The sequence below is a fragment of the Sparus aurata genome, chromosome 20 (genome assembly GCF_900880675.1).
Source record: "Sparus aurata chromosome 20, fSpaAur1.1, whole genome shotgun sequence".
Taxonomy (NCBI): Eukaryota; Metazoa; Chordata; class Actinopteri; order Spariformes; family Sparidae; genus Sparus; species Sparus aurata.
The window spans coordinates 19,367,722-19,388,963 of NC_044206.1; the positions used below are offsets into that span (position 1 = coordinate 19,367,722).

A 21,242-nucleotide genomic window follows, 5' to 3' on the forward strand; every position below is an offset into this window, starting at 1 on the left:
CTCTGTTTGTGTAATGTCACCAATTCTAAAAAAAAAAAAAAAAAAAAATGAAGGGGGTTGCTTTCGGCTTATGTCATGAGGGATGCAATATCCTGTTCAGATTTTGTCTGCCGTGTGTATGCCAAGATGCTGCACTTGTCTGATACCGGCGGAGACAATGCCGCGGCTGTCGTGTCGCTGGATTTGTCCGATATACTCATTGAATATCACGTCGGATTCAACCGGATTTCCCCGACGGCGAGCGAGAATTGTTTTTTATTTTTTTGATTTGTGTATTTGTTTCCCTTCCATTCCTGCACACATCAACGCCGGAGACCAGTGTGGCTGACAAACATGATGATTGCACGCCTGTGTCGAGCGTGCCCGAAGGATCACGGGGGTGTTTGCTCGCCCATGCACAACATGCGGAGAGGGGGGCAAATGACACGATTGGCCAAATGGTGATCCTCCACTGCGTGCGCTTGGGAGAGGGGGGGCTCTTTTAGCTCTCTGTTCGCCATAAAGGGATGCAGAGGTAGACGAGTAGATGTATGTGAAATCCATCACACAGCTGCTAGCTTGGCACAGTGATCAGTAAAACTCTCCCCCTCCTCCGCCAAGAACCCCCTCCTACACCTTCTTATCTCCTCTCCTCAGAGCTGTGCACGCTGGCCTTTTGTCTACAGCTCTTTCCCAACAATCCACGCCAGTAATCACCATGGCAGGTAGCGCGACTCCCTGACAAGCCGCCCAACCTTTTCATCCCGTCGGTGATGGCCAAGACCGATACGCCGCGTCGCCGGGCAAGAGCTAGCACCGAGATTACGTCCACGCTAAGCCGACTGAATGTGAATCCGTCCACACTTGTGTTTTCAAGTCAATTTCATAAAGATGTCATTACACGCTTAACCATCAAAACTACAGGGAAATGACTACATTTCTTCTTCTTCCACCTCTCCTACACGATAAACAACAAAACAGTACTTCACAATCAACATCGGTTAAGGAGTGGAACCAACAGTCTGGTTACTCTGTCGTTACACCTCCGCTTGTCCCCTCCTGCTCTCCATGGCAATTTATCCCGTGTTTTAATCCTGCACAAGTATCGATTTAGTTGTTCTCATTTACATGTTTATTTGATTCTGTCGTCAGTTCTGTACAAATCTGACAGATTTCGCATTTGAGCGTGTCATAGTCCTACACACCGCACTGGCATTTCTTCAGTACGTGTCATAACACGTTTACATTTCATGTTTATGACCAGACTTTCTTATCAGGAGGTGAAGGAGATGGTGGTGGAGTTACAGACGAGAAGGCTGCAAAGCCATTGATCGGGGTTCGAGACTCATTCAAGACATTTGTAAGTGCACAACCTCTCGATGTTTCTGACGAGAGACCGTGGCATTTCAACGTTTGTGACAACACTTGATGTGACAACACTTGATGTTTTTTAAAGGAGACGTCAGGACATTTTCCTGCTTTGTTTGAGGCAAAAAAAATTGGTATTTTAAGTCAAAACGTGATGTTTATGTAACCCTAACCAAGTGTTTTTTTGTGTCCAAACCTATTCAAATGGGATCTATATCCCGATGGAATGTGATCAGATCTGACTGACCACATCTAGACATTGTCTAGCTCATATTGGATTGGATTTTAGGTCGGTCCAAACACAATCCCGTAAGCATCATATTATTGATACAGATACTTTATTTATTTATTTTTTAGTTACCAAGCGAGAAACCTGAAAGAAACACAGTTCTTGTTACTAATTAAATGTCTATTCTGTGCCATGAAAGGGCCAAATGTGCCAAAAGTTGAAAAATGAAAGCAATATGGTTGGAAAATGATTGATGTTGAGTACAAAAAAAACAACAATATATGTGTGCAACTCATCAGCTTATCTTGTCACAAGGTGACCTACATGCAGATTCTGTGACAAACCAGGACAGCCAGACACAATATGACCCAAAGGAAGGAATGGCTTAATGTTTAATATATGCCGAATGTACAAGAGAGAACAAAGTAGTAACAATATCACACAGACGTTGTTTCGCAAAGTTTATAAAGCTTCTCCATCTCAGCAAGTCACAAAATTCTGTGATTCTTTAAGGGAGTCTGGTGCTGGTTTGCAGCCACCTTGAAGTACTCACAGGAGATGGGGACTTTTGTAACTTCCCTCCACTGACAGAGTCTGCAGGATTTAAACTTATCTCTCAAGCTCACATTTCAGTCCTATACATTCATGTGTATAAATCGTATTTTTTCTTTTTTACTTTGAGTATAATGCCATCCAGCCCACTGACAGTACAGTATGTCATCACTTTCCCCACCTGCACCGCGAGATTAGGGTGACCTTTTTGGATATGTCCTGGCTTTCAAATAAATTCAGTTTTGTTAGAAGGAACGCTTGTGTTTGGTCATGAAAAGCTGCAGGTTAGTGTTGATGGAAAGCCAAAATAGAGAGAAAAACGTGTCTTCAGCTGACTTCAGACGGCAAAAAGATAAAGGTCACAGAATATTACTTGATGTGATCACAGTGATATTTACTGTAGCCCTAGTCGGCATTAATGTTTTGGATCAATGGAGGACAACAACAAAATCACAAAGGGCCTCAGTTTATGTCATCGGGATGAACTGCGATGTGGTAAATATTCTAAAATGTCATTAAATGACAGTACGGTTCACTGGATGTTCAGTGTTTAACTTCGGTGACAGGGATGTTTCTATTACAACAAAGTCGGCATTTTATTTCTCAGACAGGAAAAAAGAAAAAAACTGCCGACAGCCGCTGATTGGAGCCTTTCTGCCTTTTTTCAATAATCTATTTGTCTCTAAAGGTCCGATCCTGCACCAGGAATGAAAAGCACACGTCGGACGATAAACTATAAATAATGTACATCATCCAGACAAAATAAATCAACTCCCTGGAAAATAAATCCCAGCCGTCAATGTTGCCCGAGCTCATTTGTCAGTTTCATGGTCCTGAATTTATCACCGCAATATCACAGCGAAGCCTTTTTAAAAATGTAACATTATCTTGAATCAGCAGTCCTGGGGTTGTATATGTAGAAAAATCAATGGTGTCGCAGCTCGAGTGCGACTCTTCATCCATCAGTCGGCCCGGGCTGACTGGAACAGCTACTGTAGATGATGTTGCTGAATGGCCAATTTCCTGTTACCTGTTTAAAAAAAGAGCACCACGGTGGGGCTTTTTTCTCTCAGATTTCTGAATCGTGGTTTCCCTCTGGGTCGCTGTAACTGATAGGACACAGATTAAAATAACACATCCTTGGTGTTTGCATCCGTAATGTGAGCCCTCTGGATAATTTGACATCCAAAAAGAAAATCCTGGGGTTTTTTTTTTCGATATTGGTTGAAGTGTGGCAGACAGTGACGTGAAGTCGAGGGCCGAATTCTCTCTAGGGCTTTTGCTTATGAAACGAACGGCAGCCAGAGATGTAATTCCATCGTAACTTTCCTTTTTTTTTTTTTTTTTTAGAAAATATCGAAATTTTGTGGTCAGGGCTTCGACCAACAGCTCTGTACATCTAATCCCTTTGCCCTTCGAAGCTGCAGCCAGTGGGCCTCGGTGTGTTTCATGTTACACGTCGGATGATAACACAGCAGAGTATTTACGCGACTACTTCCTGGAAGGAGGGTTAGGGTGTGGGGGGGTGCAAGTTCCCCTGTATCTGATGACTAGATTACAGTATTTACTCTGATGCACAGCGCCCGCTTGGAGATCATCTGGAGCGATGCCGTTTGAAGGGGGAAAAGATGCAAAGAGGGTTGAGAACCTCTTCAGGCGTGTTGGGTCGCTGCTCTCGAGTGCAGTGGATGTTACCCTGTAAATAATCTATATCCTGTTGATTTAAGTTAACAGGGGCGTTCTTCCTATGAGCTCCTGCTTCCTGTCGCAGCCATACTTTCGTCAGGACATTATGAGATGTGTCCAGCTGTAGCAGCTCTGTTTGACTCACATTTCACTTTAAGTTAATTAGGCATGGGGTGAGGATTTCATATCAGTTGTCAGTTTAAAGGACAAGTTCACTCAAAAATTTGTTTTTCATTATCTACTCTACACCGATGCCGGTGGAAAGTCGGGTGAAGTTTTGTAGACAAAAAACACATTTCTGGAGCTTTACAGCAAAACAACGTAGCAACGTTCTCCGAAATAACAGAAGTAGATGGGGACTTGTTTTAAAATGTCAAAAAGAAACCGGAAAAATAATAATAAAGTGGCTCCATGCGGGTTGTCCAGTGTGATACAAGAATACGGAAGCCCTGAGAACCCAAAAGTGATTTGGAAAATCTTCACTGTCGCCGCTAAGCTAAAAAGAGTTAGCACATACCAAATCAACTGCATGTCAGGGGTGTAAAACAAACTTTGGTTGTTGGATTATGCTAGATGAGCTGTATAAAAAAACATTTTATGGTTTTGTTTTTTTGCAATGCAGTTTTGCTGCAAGGTTCCAGAAATGTTTTATGATCTACGAAACTTCACCTGGCTTTCCTTCAGCACAGGCCTCACTTTGGGCTGCCGTGTTTTAATGCAAAATCAGGATTTCCAACATCAGTACAACAGCCTTGTGGGTTGGTAAAACATTCAGACAGATTTTTGGTGTCTGTAGATACGAAAAAAAAAAATTTGGGGGGAGATTTAATTTCATACAGAATTCTAAAGTACATGTCGATATATTGGCTTAGCTTGCAGTGTAGGCGTCCAGAACATGAAACTTAATGACACCTCAAATAAACATATTCAAATGCTAACTTGCTAAGTCAGTTCTCAGCAGTAGTTTCCAGAAGAAAAGTTACCCCTCCACATTTCATCCATAACTTTTTGCTCCTGTGTTTCGCCCTAAGCCCTTCAGTGCCACTGAGCCTCTGGTCTAAGTCAACAGTTTTTTGTTTTTTTTTCACTTCAATATTTATTACAGAATGACTCATTTTAGAAAAGTAATACTTGGCTTATGGATGTGAGTCACACCCACGAAAAATGTTCTAGGTCATCGCTAGCAAATGTGCAGTTTTTAGTGCTTCCTTCTCTAATCTGGCTTAAAATGGCACACAACTGAGCCAGCGTTGTGCAAACGATGACATCTGTGTTAGTGTAGCCGGGATTGTCACACTCGGCAGGAAGAGGGTGCACCCAGAGAACTCTCTCTCTCTCCCGCGTCCTTTTGTCTGCCTTTTTTTTGTGGTTTTTATTTCAAGTGCATCTCGGGTTGAGCGTGTCCTTTCACTCTCTATCTCTGCCCCTCTCTCATTCTAGTTCTCACAGTCTGGCTAATTTTATACCCCCCTGTGTTAGGCTGTAAACCCCAGCTCACACACAGGATGTGATCTAAACAGTCTCTCTTCCTGCTTGTGGACAGCGAGTCGTCTGAGTTGCATACGAGCCCCGAAGACGTGACACCGTTCCTCTGACCGGTGGCCAACGATGATGCGTTCACGGACAGGAGGGACAGCGGGGGCTGTTTTTATTTATTCTATTCATTATTCACACAGCCTACAGCAAGAGTCCATGTCTTTTTGTTGATGTACGTGTTGAATCACCCAGTAGACAGCCTGACCTTTCTTTCACAATAATCCAAAGCAGACAAATAAACCCATTCCTGAAAAAAAAAAAAAAAGAGAACGGTTGTTACGTGTTGCTTCACGGCTCCATTTATGTTTTGATTTCTCACTCTGGTTTCCTACTTTTGGCAGTCGTCTGTGAAAGAAGTGGAGGCGTTCATGGCTCTCTCTCTCTCTCTTCGACGTGTGAAACATCTCCGTTCCCAGACAAGGTTGTGCAGGCAGACAAGACATGTAGCCCTGGGCAGCAGCCAGATATACACACAGATAGCTTGAGAAATCCAGGGGCCTTGTGTTTTTTTTTTTCTCCTTTGTGTGGGTGTACATGTTTCTTACAGCCCCATTAATGTCAGTCCATGTGTGCGTTTGTGTCTCTTTGTGTGTACAGGAGAATAGTTTTTGTGTTAGTTTCTTCCCCCTCTCGTCGAGGAATCCCACTGTTTCTCCGTCATGAATATTTACCAGGCGGTGGGTTCATGAAGTTTAAGTGTTGCAGGGAATCTTCGGCTGGGGACTTGTTTTTAATCCTAACCCCGTTCTGTCTGAGCTGATCCCAGGTGCCTGCGAGCGTAAGCTCTGGGAAGGGATGTGAGGGGAGGAAAGGGAAGAGAGACACCACCGAGTGTAACGGATTGAGGGATGGAGGGCTGAATAATGTCTGTTTTTACACGCTGCAGTGAGAATGAACTGAGGGTTTCTGTTTTTTAAAGCCTGTGGCCAGCTGGAAGTCATGCCTGGGTCCCGCGACTGAGAAACTGGATTGACGGGCTGTCCAGACTGGCCCCTCTTCTTTTTCTTTATTGTTGTTCAGCCAAAATATTATATAATACGATGCAAACCCATAAGGGGCAGGCGCGTAGGAGAGTGGAATATAATGAAAAGGAGGCGGACTCCCACACACTGTCAGCACAGTATTGGAATAAATAGACGGTACATTTCATCACAGACCTTCATCATTAAAGACATTAAAGAACAGGATAGAAAGCAGAATCTTTATACTGCAGCCGAGAGGGATGAAATCACTTGAGACAACCGGACATTCAGTAGCAACTTCTATATCAGCTCTGGAGAACAATAACGTGTTTTAAACAGAATTTTATCTATTAAGACCTTTTAAAAATGAGTTTAAAGTCCTCTGGATGTAGTCTGATGAGGTGTGTGATGGGCTGATTTCTACTGTTCCATGTTTTTAAGGCGTGTTTGTGATGAAGAACATGACACACAAGGGAAAAAAATGGAAAGATAAACTCACGATTACTCATGTTTTTTATGAAGAAAGCTGCGTAAACAAGCACATTTTTGGTGTAAAAGTGGTAGAAGTCAACACACATTGAGCTAAATGCTAACTTTAGCATGCTAAGATGCTAACACTAATAATGCTAGTGTGTTGAAGTTCAGCAGATAAAATGTTTCCTATGGTTCTATCTTAGGTTAGCATAGTAGCATGGAAACATTTGCAATTAACATCAATTAGCCAGTGGGAATGTCATAATTTTTGCAGGTTTTTGGTCTTAAACCATTCAATTTGGACCTGACAATAGCGCTATATTAAACGTCAGATGATCACCAAAGCAATTGCAGTTTATTCTGAGGGGGCGATGAATCTCTGCGCCAAATTTCATGGCAATCCATCTGACGGTTGTTAAGGCATTTGACTTAAACACACAGTATGTCATTTATGGCCCTAGACGTCTCTCAATCAAAACAAAAGACGGAAGTGGCGTGGGCTCGCGGGAGTTGTTGTCTTCATTGTTATAAACAACCGCCTTTGCTGTTGAGAAGCTATCTATGTGAGTCAGACAGAACTGTTCACAGACGCGTCATTCACGTCTCGTTTGCTCCCTTTCGCCAATTTCCTTCCTCGCTCGCTGACTCTCTCCAGGAAGTTACAGTGCCAGGCGACCAAATCTTACAGATTTCTCCGCTGTTTAACATTATTGGAAACGTTTGGGACAATGTTGGTACACAACTCAACACAATGCACAATAGACATGTTACAAATTATATCTTTAAAAAGCCCATATAGTAACACTGGAGAAAAAGTAATTACATTATTTGGCAATCAGAATCACTCGAGGTGTGTCTCCGTGGAAAAGTCGCCAAAGTCAGAACGAATACGTCCTCTGGGGATCATGAATGTCTGTTAAAGATTTTACTGCCGATCTTTATTTAAGTTGTTGAGATATTTCTGGACTGAAGAGGTGGATTGACTGGCTGAACAGTAATAATGTTAGAGTGAAGGAGAGCGCTGGTTTAAATGTCTTCCCTTATAACACAAAAGGAGAATCTCACACTGAACTCGACTGACGTTAACGTGAAATATGAAGCTGTTAAATATATTTTTAAATCCACCTGGGAGTCGTTGCAGCAGCGGCTTCTTACTTCAATTTCTTGATGGACTTTGGACATTTTCCACACCTTGGAGGCTTATTCCATCACTCTATTGATTATCGATCCGAGAGAGAGCCACAGGTGAGCATTAAATCAGGGTTCTCATTTAGCTGCCCACAAAACGAATAACACTATTGATGTAGTCCATCACGCACGCGGTCTCTGTAAATGATCTAGTCCTGCCTGGTCCCCCTCCCCTTTAGGAAATTTCCAGATATTTGATTATAGCAGCGATTGCTAAGTTTGGAAGAGCTGCTATATGATATTATCACATTCACATCCTGCTTGCTTTGGCTCGGAGCCATCGAGCGGCGCTCAGCAGACCTGGATGCCAAGATCCAAACCGGTGTGTTTTGGATGCGAGGCGGACAGGCGAGGGGAGGCTCAGGGAACAGGAATCACGCTCCTTGTGTTGCAAGTCTGTCCTCTCACTCCGGAACATTAAGCCCTGCAACGTGAGGACAGCTCATCAGGGACGCGGCTCCGTTCACGTCTGATCGCAGAGGCATGAAGTCCACACTACCATGCAATCCTCCTCCTGCAGAGCCATTTATTATAATTTGTGCGGCTGCGGTTTTCATCTTGGGGCTGATTTTGTCCCTTTCAGGTTCGCCTGTAAACACCATAAATCACACTTCTCTCACTTTTACATCTCTCTAACAATAATGTGGTGAAGCAGGAGCTAGACCGCTGCTGCTGCTGCTCGATTCTAATTAAAGCCTTATCATTAAAAATTTAACACCACCTTATTACTGTACATCTTATTATTTTCCATTGCTCAACATTCAGAAAATAGTCTCATATTTTCACTGTTGCAGAGGAAAGAATCTCTATATTTGTGGCTCCCAACGTTTAAGCCCCGTCGCCCCTTAAAAACAGTTTAGTGTTCGAGGTCTTAAACGTTTTCGAGGTTAGAATGCTTGAGTTTGAATACACTATACTATACACCAGCGAAAAATCTAACAACATTGGGCGTTTCATCTTCACAATCACTCAAGTTAACAAGGAACCTCTGAGAAATGGTATAATCCTGTCATCCCTGCAGAGATCCCCTATTGATTTGTTTGTAAAGAGGGTTTACTCTGAACAAATTTGAGGACCCAAACTTTTTAACAATGCTGGATTTGTTTGTTGTTTTCTCGCTGAATCCCCAAAAGACGGTACTTCTTTTTGAACTCTGGAGTCTTGAAATTATTTGAACTCGCCTAATGCCAAACTAAAACCCCATTAGTTTTCTTAAGAGTATGTAGGAATTCAGATGTGAGATCAAGGCTTTTAAAGTTCTGTCATTTATGGAGTAAGTACCTCAAAGGTAGGGGTCGAACGATTTATTAGAAATCTGATATCTAGGACCGATATTCATCTGCAGCAAAAATCGGACCTTCAAAACTTTGGACAGTTAAGTACAATTTTCAGGTGCTTTACTTCATAATTTCCATTTTCTGCTCCTCTCTACTACCGTTATTTAATACAATTAGTTGCTAATTACCTTGCTGATTCAGATTATTCAGCGTTAAAAGGCTATTAATTGTCGGATTTTGCATCAGAGCCAGAGTAACACATTTTGAAATCAGTTTATTTAATCAGCAATCTGACAGACAAATCACTGCTACTGATAATTAGAAAAATGCTGAATATCAGCCCCAATATTTGGCCAGGCCGACGAAAAGTCTGCTCCGTTTTGTAAGTGCTCAAAAAGTGCTCGAATCTTTGCTCTCACAAAGCTGCTTAATTGCAACCCCTTAACACAGATTTCATTGCAAATTTTCCCTCTCAGGTTGATTCATGTGAATAATTATATGCCAGAGAAAGTGATTTTACTCAGGAATTCATAAAAAGTAAAGCAAAGATTGAGTAAAGTCTTGAAGACAACTAATTTTGGCTGTCTTCCTATCTGGTGAATCCTCTCCCAACCCCTGAGATTTGTCTTCCAACTCACTGCAGAAGGTCCTGAACTTTTCATGGAGGCTTCGTGTTTATGACAATGACTGGCAGGTCAAAGACGGCCTCTGTAAACACAATGTTGTTCTGGACTGATGCCGGAGCCCGATAGTGACTCCGATGGCTCCTCAGCGAGTGAAGTGACATCTCTCTCTCTCTCTCTCTTTCTCTCTCTCTCTGTCTCGCCCCCTTTCTTTCTCTGACAGTGTGTATGAATGTGTGTGTGCATGTGTGTATGTGTGTATGTGTGTGGCAGTGGGTTGCCCTCGAAGCTTATCTCTATAAATGGATTTGTGTTGGTGCCCGCGGAGATCTCGGTATGATGCTCTAATCTGATTGACCACAACCCTCAAGAGGTGGGTGAGTCAAAGAGGCCAAAGTGTGTGTGTGTGTGTGTGTGTGTGTTTGTGTATGTATGAATATAGGTGTATGAGGTGTCCATCCGTCTTTGAGCTGGTATTCGTCACCTTGGCTCTATGTATTTTTCAGCTGACTCTTGTCGGGGGGGAAATCACAGCAGTGTGAGAGTTTGAGGTTGAAACTGTGTGTTTGAAACAGCAAGACGTGCAAAGAGGTCCACGTGTTGGCCAGTCCTGTACACCCTCGGATGAAGCACTGAGAGGTTATATAAAGAAAATACAACATTATGTCTTTGAAGTCTGCGCACGCACACACACACACACACACACACACACACACACACACACACACACACAGACCTGGCATCTGGCCTGCCAGAGAGCAGAGATCCGACACAGTGCCAGAGATGATTTGTCATTTCTCTGTGCCGCCTTTTATGTGTTATGTTGCAGTGAAAACTCTGCAGGTTTCTTCATTTTGATATGACACCCCGCCTCGTGTTACTCATGGTAATTTGAATGCCAGATGTGGGGGGACTCGAGACACGTGACTTGACTCAAATCAGAGTGGATACAACTAACCTGGCAACCAGCTGGGACACGGCAGGCCAGTCGGAAGCTGACGCACCGGGACTAAGGCTAACGGGGGGGCGAGTCCAAAAATAGCAACATAATAAATCAAGAATCATATTGTTTGGTGACGGAAAAAAGTTCCCACCACATTCATTGCATCATGCAACTTTAAGTTAAACACAACTGAGCTTATCAGTCAGATACGGTCGACCAATCCGAAAGTAATGTGAATGTTGTGTGAGACCGGCTCATATTTATTTAGTGTTTATCAGTTGCTCTCTGGTAATCAGTGTACGACTGTGAGGACGCTGAGGGCTGCCTGGTTCACCACACAGTCAGGGACGCCGCTCCTGCTCGAATACACATCATAAAACATGGTGTTATTGTAGCTTAGAAAAGATAAGGAACTTGTTTTTTAATAAAGATAAGTGAGCAGCTAAGACGGGGTGTTGAGGTAGGCGTCGTTGTTTGAATGAGTCAACCTGGGTACGACTGTAGGCAGGTAAAAAAAAACGATTATAACCACTTTGTCCTCGTCTCCCGCTCACTCCCAGCCAGGCATTCTTATCTCTTTCGAGTCGCCAGTGGCTGGGCAGGATTGTCGCTGGCCAGCCGACGCTGCTCGAGGGCGCGTATGGTGACCCTTCCACACACAGACGGGACACACACACACACACACACACACACAGAAAGACTTATGCAGCTTTCACGCTGATTCCCCTCTGATGCTGTTGAGCCTTACAGGGAGGTTCCTCTATTATTCACTAGTTTGCTTGATCTGATTCAACCCTGTCAGACCTTGTATCATTTATTCATGACCTTTGACATGATATGCGATTTGCAATTCTACCTCACGGTGCTTTCCAGGAACTGAGGTGTAAAATGTTAAACTGTCTTACGCGGGAACGCCGGTACGATCTTTTCCGATTGCACACTCTTTTTAGCTCGTGCCGTCGTGGAAATCTTCAAGCACGGCGCCTCATTCTGCGGGGTGCCATGGAGGAAACACTGACTGCCCCGTTTTCATTGAGAAGACGAGGCGGAGATGAGCGCGGGCTTGCAGGAGATGTGTCCATTCATTTATAGTTATACAGCCTCAGGGAAAGGGAGAGAGAGAGAGAGCCCCCCCCTCTTTACACCTCCCCTGATCTGCTCGGCTAGACGAGGAACATCGCCATGGCAACCGCTCGGCATGCTTCCCCCAGCCGCTGGTGGACGGCAAACCTTGTATCTCCTAAATGTCAAAGTTGCGAGAGCGCGGATGAAAGGACGAGGTCTGTGCAAAGGTTTCCCTGGTTCCAAGAATGTAGTCGGCGCGCTTAGTTATGTCAACCCGAATCCTTCGGTTGAGGGTTAAAAAACTGCACTTACGAGGTTTTTGGCGCCCTGCTTTTCCAGATCTGTTCGCTGCTCGGCGTTCCCAGGATAGATAAATGTGTGCTCCTTGTCCCCTTTATTTTCTCACAGGCCTCCCCTGGGTAATAGCAGGGATTATATATTAGGTGTCACCAACCTGCAATCTCTACCAGAGCTTTATGCGCAACATATACCGGTAATATCTCTTACAAGTAGACCAAAAATAGAAAAAGAAAAAAAACGGTGACATATGTGACTTAATATGCTCGTAAGAGAGCCAGAGAGAGGCTCCCGATCTGGGCTGATATGCATATTCTCGCCATCAGTGGATTTGGAAAAAAAGGGGGGAAACTTTAATTTTTGAGTTTTTAAATGAGGTTTGGCCTGGGAGTTCGCTGCTGGATTTGGTAGACTAATTTGCATGAAAGGCGCCCTGTAAAATTTAATTCCCCCCTCCCAAAAATGAACTCATTTAACTCCTGACTAATTTACAAGTCTCTCCTTCGCCATGGTTACGTTTAGTGACCATCTGCATATCACTCTGGGGCATCGTCTTTAGACTTGGTGCCTTCCTCGCCGCTCCTTTGCTGATGAAGAAAACTTCCCTCAAGGCTAAATGTCATCAGTATGCGCGGAGGGTAACGTGCAGAGGGTAAATGTGCTGTTTCATAATGCTCCAGGGTCTGCTTATTACTTCACGGCCCTTCTCCTTTGGGGAAGCTGTCCTCGGCGCTTCTTCTTCTTGCTACATACCGTTTCTGCTCAAGACAGGAACTGCATCACAGCTTCTCCTCCTCATGCGTGTCTCAAGGTCCTTGCTGTGTATTGAACGTGCTCTTTTGTCCTCATCGCTGTGTTTGAATAAAGGTGGTGAGCAGCATCCCTGTGAGGTCTGCAGCGCTGCCCTACAAAACCTGCATGGTGAGCTCCTTGAGGCGAAGTGCTGAGACCCAGAACCCGCCGCCGCCTGGATCCAGGGATCGTCTCTCCGCGCTGGGCTGTGAGAGCGGACCGCACTACCTTACTTCCAGCTTCCGTCCAAGTTCTAGCTGAGGGTTAACAATGTGACTCCTGGACTCTGTCAGAACCATGTGACCTGCTATTATGGATCTGAGAATCAGCATACATTGAATCAACACTCATCCAGGTAAGCTGCCTGCAGACATAACACTGCCTCAGTAGTTGTTTTTTTTTTAAGAGGTCAGTCTTTGGGGATCCTCACTACTCCTTTTCAGTTGCTCAAGGCTGTTTATTTTCTTGGTATATTAATAGTTTTAGAACACGTTGCTGGCATATTTGTGGCTATTCAGCCACTTCCTCAATCTGGAGATTCACGGACTACAGCGTGCTTGTTGTGTCAACTGGTAAAAAGGATCTTGAAACAGGAAGTGGGACAGTAGTGAGAACAGAGGACTGTACAGTCCAGTGTGGAGTGGTGAGAACTCCATTAACTTTTGCATCCTGCCGCTTATTCACATCAGCCATATTGTTTAGAATATAAGATAAAATAGAGATGTGGGCATTCTGGTACTTTTTAAACCTTAATTACCCAACAGAAGTTTTGCAATTGGTCCAGTAGACCGCCGCAGGTGGCAGCCATGACACAGCTGCAAAGGCTGCAATGTGGTCCTCGTCAGGCAACTACGACCATCAAAGTTACGTCCACTGTTTTTGGACGTTGTTTTTGCCACTGACAGGCTCAGGCAGTTATTGTAAGTGTCTGACAATGTTACAGCAATGGTTATGATGGAGACAGACCTTTTTGTTCAATAATAAGATCCTTTTCTTAACCAGGAACATAAATCTCGTTCATGGAGCTCTCTGAAATCTCACGAGAGGTGACAACGTGAGTCAGAGTTGGAGAGAGGACGTTGGAGTTTACTTAGAGGACCAGTGCGCAGGAATATAGCACCAAAGTCATGGCTGACGAGCTTACTTTGACAATCTAGATAAACTTTCAAAACTCACCTTCCGAGATTTCAGAGCAAGACAAAAAGGCCTATCGCCGTAGGAACTGTAATGTTGTCTGAATCTTAAAACCCCATCCTGTCAGTGGCAGAAAACAAACACCTCTTCCCTTTTTAGGGTTAGTTGATTACACTTATTGTCATGTTCTTGGCTCCATACACTTGAACTCACTTGAGATTTTAAACCTCAACTTTAGACTTGAGTATTTTCGCCACTGAGGCAGTTTTTACTGAGGTTTCTTGCTTTTCAAATCATACTGTGACATTTAAGCGATTGCATAATTAATGCTGAAGACTTACAGGTATCTGTGTGTTAGGTATGATGGCCTTGATATTTGTAGTTTCCGCCATTAACTGAGGTCACTGAGATTGTCCCAGATAGATTGTCGGCTTCTGTCAAATCACACACACACTCACTCGGTCTGTATATTTAAGAACCGATTTACTTTCCTGTTTTCACAATTCATGCCAACGACTGACAGGAATTTCGCCAAACTGATGTCACGATTAGCGACGCTGGAACTGCGAAAGCCAAATATTCTTTAATGACTTGCGGAGGTGCTGGGCTATAAAAATATAAGGACAAAGGGAACATGGAGTAAAAGGAGGGATGGAAAAAAACAAAGCCTGGAGTCTAAGATGGAAGGAAAAAGAAAGGAGAGGAGACTGCGAGTGTGTTTGTGTTGAAATGTGCGGCCAAGTCATTTCTTTTCCCGACTATGTGTGTGTGTGTGCGTGTGTGTGTGTGCATATGTACGTATCTTATCCAGGAGTTTTTTTCTGTCAGGAGTGTGTGGCAGTCCTGCTCCCGCTTCCCCTCTGGAGCAGAGCGGTACAGGAAGGCTGGCTGGCTGGTTGGCTGACTGCACAGGAAAGGAAACGGTCTCTATCAAATGGCAGATGGAGGACAGCATGTGCTTACACTGCAGAAAACACACACACACACACACACACACACACAGAGACATGCATGCATGCATGCACGCAGACCCACATGCATGCACTCCTGTGTGCAAATACAGTAGCTTTTATTAGAAGCGTGACCCAGATGGCACGTCGCAAGTGTCGGCGGCAGAGACCCCGAACTTCTCGCCGAGTTCTAGTCGAATGAAGATGGAGTACATCCCAACGTTACAGATGAGCTTCTGAAATGTTTTCATAACAGCAAAGTTATTTCTTCTTCTCCACTTGAAGGTTGTTTTGCCCTCTCGACTTTTCTCAGAGCCCCTCCCCCCTCCACACTTTTTATTTATACTTTACATAATGCTGCAGTCCCCTGTAGCTCCTCAACCTTCAGCATCCCTATTCAGCGCTGAAAAACAGACCCGGGTCAAAAAAGTATTTGCACAGAGGCTTTTGTTTTCATTTTTCGCTGTGAGTGTCGGCGGGGTTTTTTTGTTCACGACGCTGAAAGAAATGTGATTATGTAAGGGCGGTAATGACTTTCAGACTCTTGTCAGGTGTTTGGGACGAAACTGTGTTGATTTGAGTTTTCTGTGTTGTATCTCAGACATGAACAGAACTGAAGTTTTGACCCTTGTGTTACCTCCGCGGCCTGCGGGTCAAGCACATTTGTCTGTTCTTGAGATTTAGTGATACCCAATATGTCACCACCTCCTCCTTCTCCTCCTGCCCCCCGCCTGGTGTTTATGTCCATGATTTCTGCTGTCCTGTCATGCCTCCATGCCTCTGTCACGACCTGTTAGCGGCTGCCCACGACTCTCCCTGCACACCGGCCCTGTCTTGCAGAGCTTTTGTCAGCGCTGTGTGAACACTGGATGTTGCACTTCCTTTTTTCCAAGAGGGCAGCGAGTTCTCTGAGAGGCCTTCGACGTAACGCGCTTATTCGCTCTCAATATGGTGTGTGTGTGTGTGTGTCCTTTCTCATTCGCGTAACAAGCCTGCTTAGGCTGGGAGGACAATGAGGCTCACTATGGTGCCCAAGGCCTCGCTGAATGACTCATATTTCTATAGAATCCAGGCAAACAACAGGGGTTACACAATCTTAATCAACAAAGTGCTGCTCATAATGTGCTCCGCAGGGGCCGTGATCCTGCAAAAGAGGATTGTGAAAAATGTGTCAGGTTGAGGTTTGGGGGTAACATAATTACAGTGCTTCCACTTCCAGTTTCATCCTGGAGGGCAGGCTGCTGGAGTCGCTGTGAATCTGGACTGCTAAGGCTGTGAAAATACCAGTTGTTTTGTTTATTTGTGTGTGAAACCTGTTGTCGCCGGATGGGCGCGCGGTGAAGGGGCCTGTTTTACGGGAGGATGAAGCGCAACGCCGACGATTTTTGACAGTGAAAATCTCACTTCCTGTGCAGACGGTCCGGGGACGTTGTCAGGAGCCGGAAGACTCGCTCCTCGTGCCCCGTTTTTTTACAGGAGGGATTTATGGTCTGCGTCTGCACCGTGCAGACAGGTCTGTTCTATCTCCGCAGAGCAGCAGAGGCATGCTCCTCATCCTCGCAGCGTGGGCTGTTCACTTATCCCCTCTCTGGTCCCGCATCTCCTCCTCCTTCCCCTTTTTTTCCTCCCCTCAGAATCAAGTGGCTTTTTGTTCTCCCGCAGCGGTGCTTATCACTCGCTTCTCCACCGCTGTCGTCCCTCTCCTCCTCCTCCTCCTCTCAGGGAATGAAAGGAGATTTTTTTTGGAGGGGGGGGGATAGATCTTGTCAGTCCTGGACAGATCCCGAAGGAGTGTGGTTTATCTCTTGTCTCTCTGTGTCTGAAAATAAGGGGGTTCTGTGCAAGATCCCCTCTCTCTCCTTTCTCCGGGGGGGGGGGTAGGTCTGTTTAGCCACCAGCCTCTGCATCGGCATCGACGCTGATGTTAAATAAATCTCTCGGTGAGAAAAGCTTTGTGGAGTGTCATCATTACAGGCACTGACACTGCTATTTATTTTAATGTATTTGAGTGAGGTGGGTTTCTCTGTCCCACGGGACTCCTCAATTGCCTGTTATTTCTGCGCTTGAATAACATGACATAAAAATGAGCCCTGGCGGTTCTCCGGGGAGGCAGTCTGGCTGGTTCTTAGGCTCTCAAATCTGGCTCCAAGGCGGCATCTGAGTCAGCTGTTATGAATCAGCGTGGAACTACACTTTAATCTGCTTAATCCTGTTTATTGACCGTTCCAACTTTGTAGAAAGGACTCTGACAAATTTATGGCAAGTTAAAGAGGTGATTTACCAACAATGTGACCACCAGTCATCATTTTGTTTATTGTTTCGGATTCGTTTGGATGTGTAAATGGAATTCAGCAAATTCCAGAGGCTCAGAGTCAGACAGGATGTGGTGTCTGAGCAAATGGCTGTGAGAAATATAAAGAGGGAAGCTCTCAGATCTGAAAGGTGGAGAGTGCCTTAACTGCATTCCCCCTGACCAACAGGGGGCAACTGCACTGGTTTCAATGAGGTCAGATTACATGTAAGCTTATGAAAAATAATCATAACAATGGTAACAAAATTAACTCACTTGATTCCTCACCACAGTAAACTGTTTACTAATGAGTTTATGGTCTCCATGTCTAGTTTCAATTCTTCTTCAATGCAGCATGATGTTGATTTTGTGATTTACAAGTTGCTACCACGGCGTGTCCTCTGAATGAAAAGGTGGAGCTGGAAAGCATTTGCTGATTGGAACCAAAGTGGTCACTTCTAGCTCCAAAAAACAAATATGGCGGGGGCACTAATGCCAAACTTGAGACTGACTAATGGTAGTCCAAAGAGGTGATGTTGGTCCAGAATGGCTAGAACTGCGTTTCTGCATTGATTCCTGTACATAAATGCATGAGAAGAAATTAAGAGTAACCTCAGTCCAATCAAATGGCAAGGACATTGAATGCAACAAATAAAACCAACAGAATTTTTGTATATTTCGGACAGACCCAGGCTGGCATTTTGTCCTAGCTAAGCTAAACAACTGCTGGCTCTAGCTTGTCTGGGTACCTCACAGACACAGGAATGATGTCAATCTTCTCATCCAGCTCTCAGAAACAAAAGTTATTCTAATTAGTTAATTATTTATCCTGAAACTATCCCTTTTGAATTTTACAGAAAAAAAATTCTAGGATACTGCAATTGAAAGTAAACACAGAACGATGTCCCTGAGGTCTCCCTGTATCTTTTGATTGCTCAGCGCACATCCTGGTCTACTTTCTTTTTGTTTACCTGCCGGTTTGTTTACATAGTGGCTCTTACAGTATTTAGCCTGTGTGTGGATGCTGGAGGAGCAGCAGTGAACGCAGGAGCGTGTCTTTGTGTCCACAAGTTTTTAAACTGCAGTCAAACAGCGCAGTTTTTTTAATTGACTACTTGGTTCTGATAGAGAATCCAGTTGTGGCTAATCGCTGGCAGTTTGTTACAACGGCTTCGTGGATTTCCGGCTACTTCTCTCTGTGTTTGTTTGCGTCTTTTGTCCAAACACAAGCTTTTGGATTATTTATATTAAAAGTTTTTTAGAATGAGGCTCGCGCCCCTTTCCTGGATAAACGTCCTGTTTTCCCAATTCTCTATAATTAGTCGTCCTTGAAGAATGCACGTCCGACCTGAACTCAGACCTCTAAAATAGGAGCCTGCAGCCTTTAATTCGGTAGCCTAAGAACTCATTAGTTCACCACTGTGTGTTTCGCATTTCTGCTCCTCTTAATGGCCCTACAAGTTGAGCAGTAAATTTCCCATACATCACCACACGGACATCCCCCAAGCTTTACACACAATCCCGTCTTCTTCTTCGTCTTCGTCTCTCTCACCTTCCCTCTACATGTTTCTCACACTAATACCTGTTCAGTAGCAGAGTGCCGGTAATCACAGAGTGCCGGGCGATAATGAGAAGTGTCACAGCTCTGGTTTCGTCATTTTCAGCCCAGCTGCCGCGCATTACGCCGGCTATCAATGGCTCTGACTCCAGCCCGTAATTGCGCTGCTGCTGAATAATTGAAGGGGGGGAGTGGAGGTAAATCCCAGAGGTGTCAGGGTGGGAGAAAGATGGATGCCTCGGTGTTCAATGTTGTCAGGTCGGGAGGTGTAAGGGGGCCTGGTGGATGATGAGACCCTCACGGAGAGATTATTCCCCTACACACACACACACAGAGACACACACATGTTGAGGATGATGGACCATGAGCAGAATGATTTCTGGCATGCTGGGTCTCAAGCAGGCTCTGGCACATGTGTTTCCCATGGATCCCTCCCGTGGTGCGCTTGTGGATTTGTGGGTATGTGCGTGTCCCCATGTGTGTGTGCGTGTGTGTTTGTATTTCATGCCAAGTAGCCGGAGCAGTAGCCTCGCATGCCAATTGTTAGCAGATTTGGTGCTGAGACGTATGCATGTAGCGCGTTTGTGCAGGCGTGTAAATCTGCAGATCAGAAGTGATTGAAAGACCTACTGGCGCCTCGCAGTAATTAACCGTGACTGTGTGCGTCTGTGTCACACTCACACGAGTGACACTCAAACAAGCCGACCGAGTGTAAGCTCAGATGTGGTGCGAGTGCAGACGACAGACCGGAGTAAATATTTACAACCAATTACACTCTTGGTTTCCATGCCTGACCAGAATCTGACAGTAGCTTTTAAAGGGCTGAAGACATTAAAGTCGTACGCTAAACGAGAGCCGCTCTCAAATGTTGCAGTTATGGCTGGAATGTTTTTAAGAGGATTATCAATAATCGCTTCTCATCTAGCACAGTGTTATTCTTAACTAATGTGCAGCAGCTAAAAGCTCTCATTTCCAGTGAGGACTGCACTAATGGTGGTGCTTTTAGGGTCAGACACAGTAGCCGCCATATCTCAGTCAACAGGATGTTTTGGCCTGAACCTGGCAACCACAGCTTTTTTTTTTCTTTTTTTCATCCTGCCATTGGCCTATGTGGCTTTCTCTTTGTTCTTTTTATGCAGTAAAAGTTCCTGCATGCAAACATAACACCAGCACATATGCATTTTCTCACACTTTCAGTTCAGGTCTCTTTTGGGAGATGCTACATTTGTTCCCATAGACGGTGAAGGGCTGACGCTGCAGAGCGGAGCCAGCGGGTCTCCAAGGTCATTACCACTGCCACAGCGTCTGGGCGCCCTGGGAAGGAGGCAGGAATTGATTAATGACAATGCTAGGAGCGCAGGAGGGGAGGAACCCGGATTGGCAAGAGAGCAGCGCTGCAGAGGTAGAGCTGTTACTGTACAATGGTGCTATACATAGCTCGGGTGTGAGATACTGCAGAGTGTGACACAGAGCTGCAACTGCACATGATAATCACAACACTGATCTTTATGTATCTAAATTAGGTCCAGCTGAATTAGAGGCACCAAAAGCTCTAAAGCCTCCGTCCCCACATGCCTGATCCACCGTTTGTAACACACAAGACAGTGAGGTTTACCAAGTAACCAGCCTACGATAAGCTTAATGTTAGCCCTTGTGACAGCACACGGTGGCTAAACACATCCTCCAAACCTGAAGAAAAACCCCGGCGGTTCTTGAATGCAAACCTACCAGTGGCTAACATGAGCAGCCAGATAGCTCTAGGTTGTTTTTGTAACAGACATTTATAGTAAGTTATACGCCAGTTTTTACTTGTGTTTAATTAATTTTAAATCTGGCTTTTCTTCTGACAATATGTAGAAGTTGAAGAGTTGGGAGACTTTGAACTTTCCATTGCAATACCAGAAGAACTGCTGCATCATCAGCAGAGTAAAGTTACATCCCAAACTGGTTCAGTACCAACTCGATTCCTTAGTTAGCAGGCTTCTCTTCAGTATCACATGCTAACTAAATTATTTAAACTTAAATTTTAGCAACCAAAGAAAGCTTAGCCCTACTTATACTCATAACTTAAGCATAAAGTAGTCAAATTTACATAAAAACAATGAACTGTTTAATGTAGCGGGCGGGCCAAGTGGCTAGTAAAAGCTGGCCAGCTTTAGGTTAGGGTTAGCATGCCTTTGCTAGCTAGTTTATTGCTAATACATGGTAAAATAATCTGGCTATTTGGGGAGAATAACCGCTGTCTTCGCTGGTTGTAAACAACCACCATAACCAACGAAAGAATGTTTAAGCTAATTGACTCGGGTACTTTTATGCATGTTACATTTAGCAAACTTCCA

The 21,242-nt window shown here is 44.5% G+C and overlaps 2 protein-coding genes across 8 annotated transcripts in view; one reads left to right on the plus strand and one right to left on the minus strand.

Annotated features, from left to right (window-relative positions):
- Positions 1 to 21,242, minus strand: part of clrn3 (clarin 3) — a 59,747-nt gene that overhangs the window by 21,804 nt on the left and 16,701 nt on the right. The window lies entirely within an intron of this gene.
- Positions 1 to 21,242, plus strand: part of ptprea (protein tyrosine phosphatase receptor type Ea) — a 61,295-nt gene that overhangs the window by 17,298 nt on the left and 22,755 nt on the right. For 4 of the 7 annotated variants that reach the window (XM_030401166.1, XM_030401171.1, XM_030401169.1 and 1 more), the window contains exon 2: positions 13,047 to 13,326. The exons of 2 other annotated variants lie outside the window; for them this stretch is intronic. The gene's annotated coding sequence lies outside the window, so the exon portion shown is untranslated. Of the gene's footprint in view, positions 1 to 1,316; positions 1,340 to 13,046; positions 13,327 to 21,242 lie in introns of those variants that run through there. One more of the 7 variants, XM_030401167.1, reaches the window with a different exon arrangement.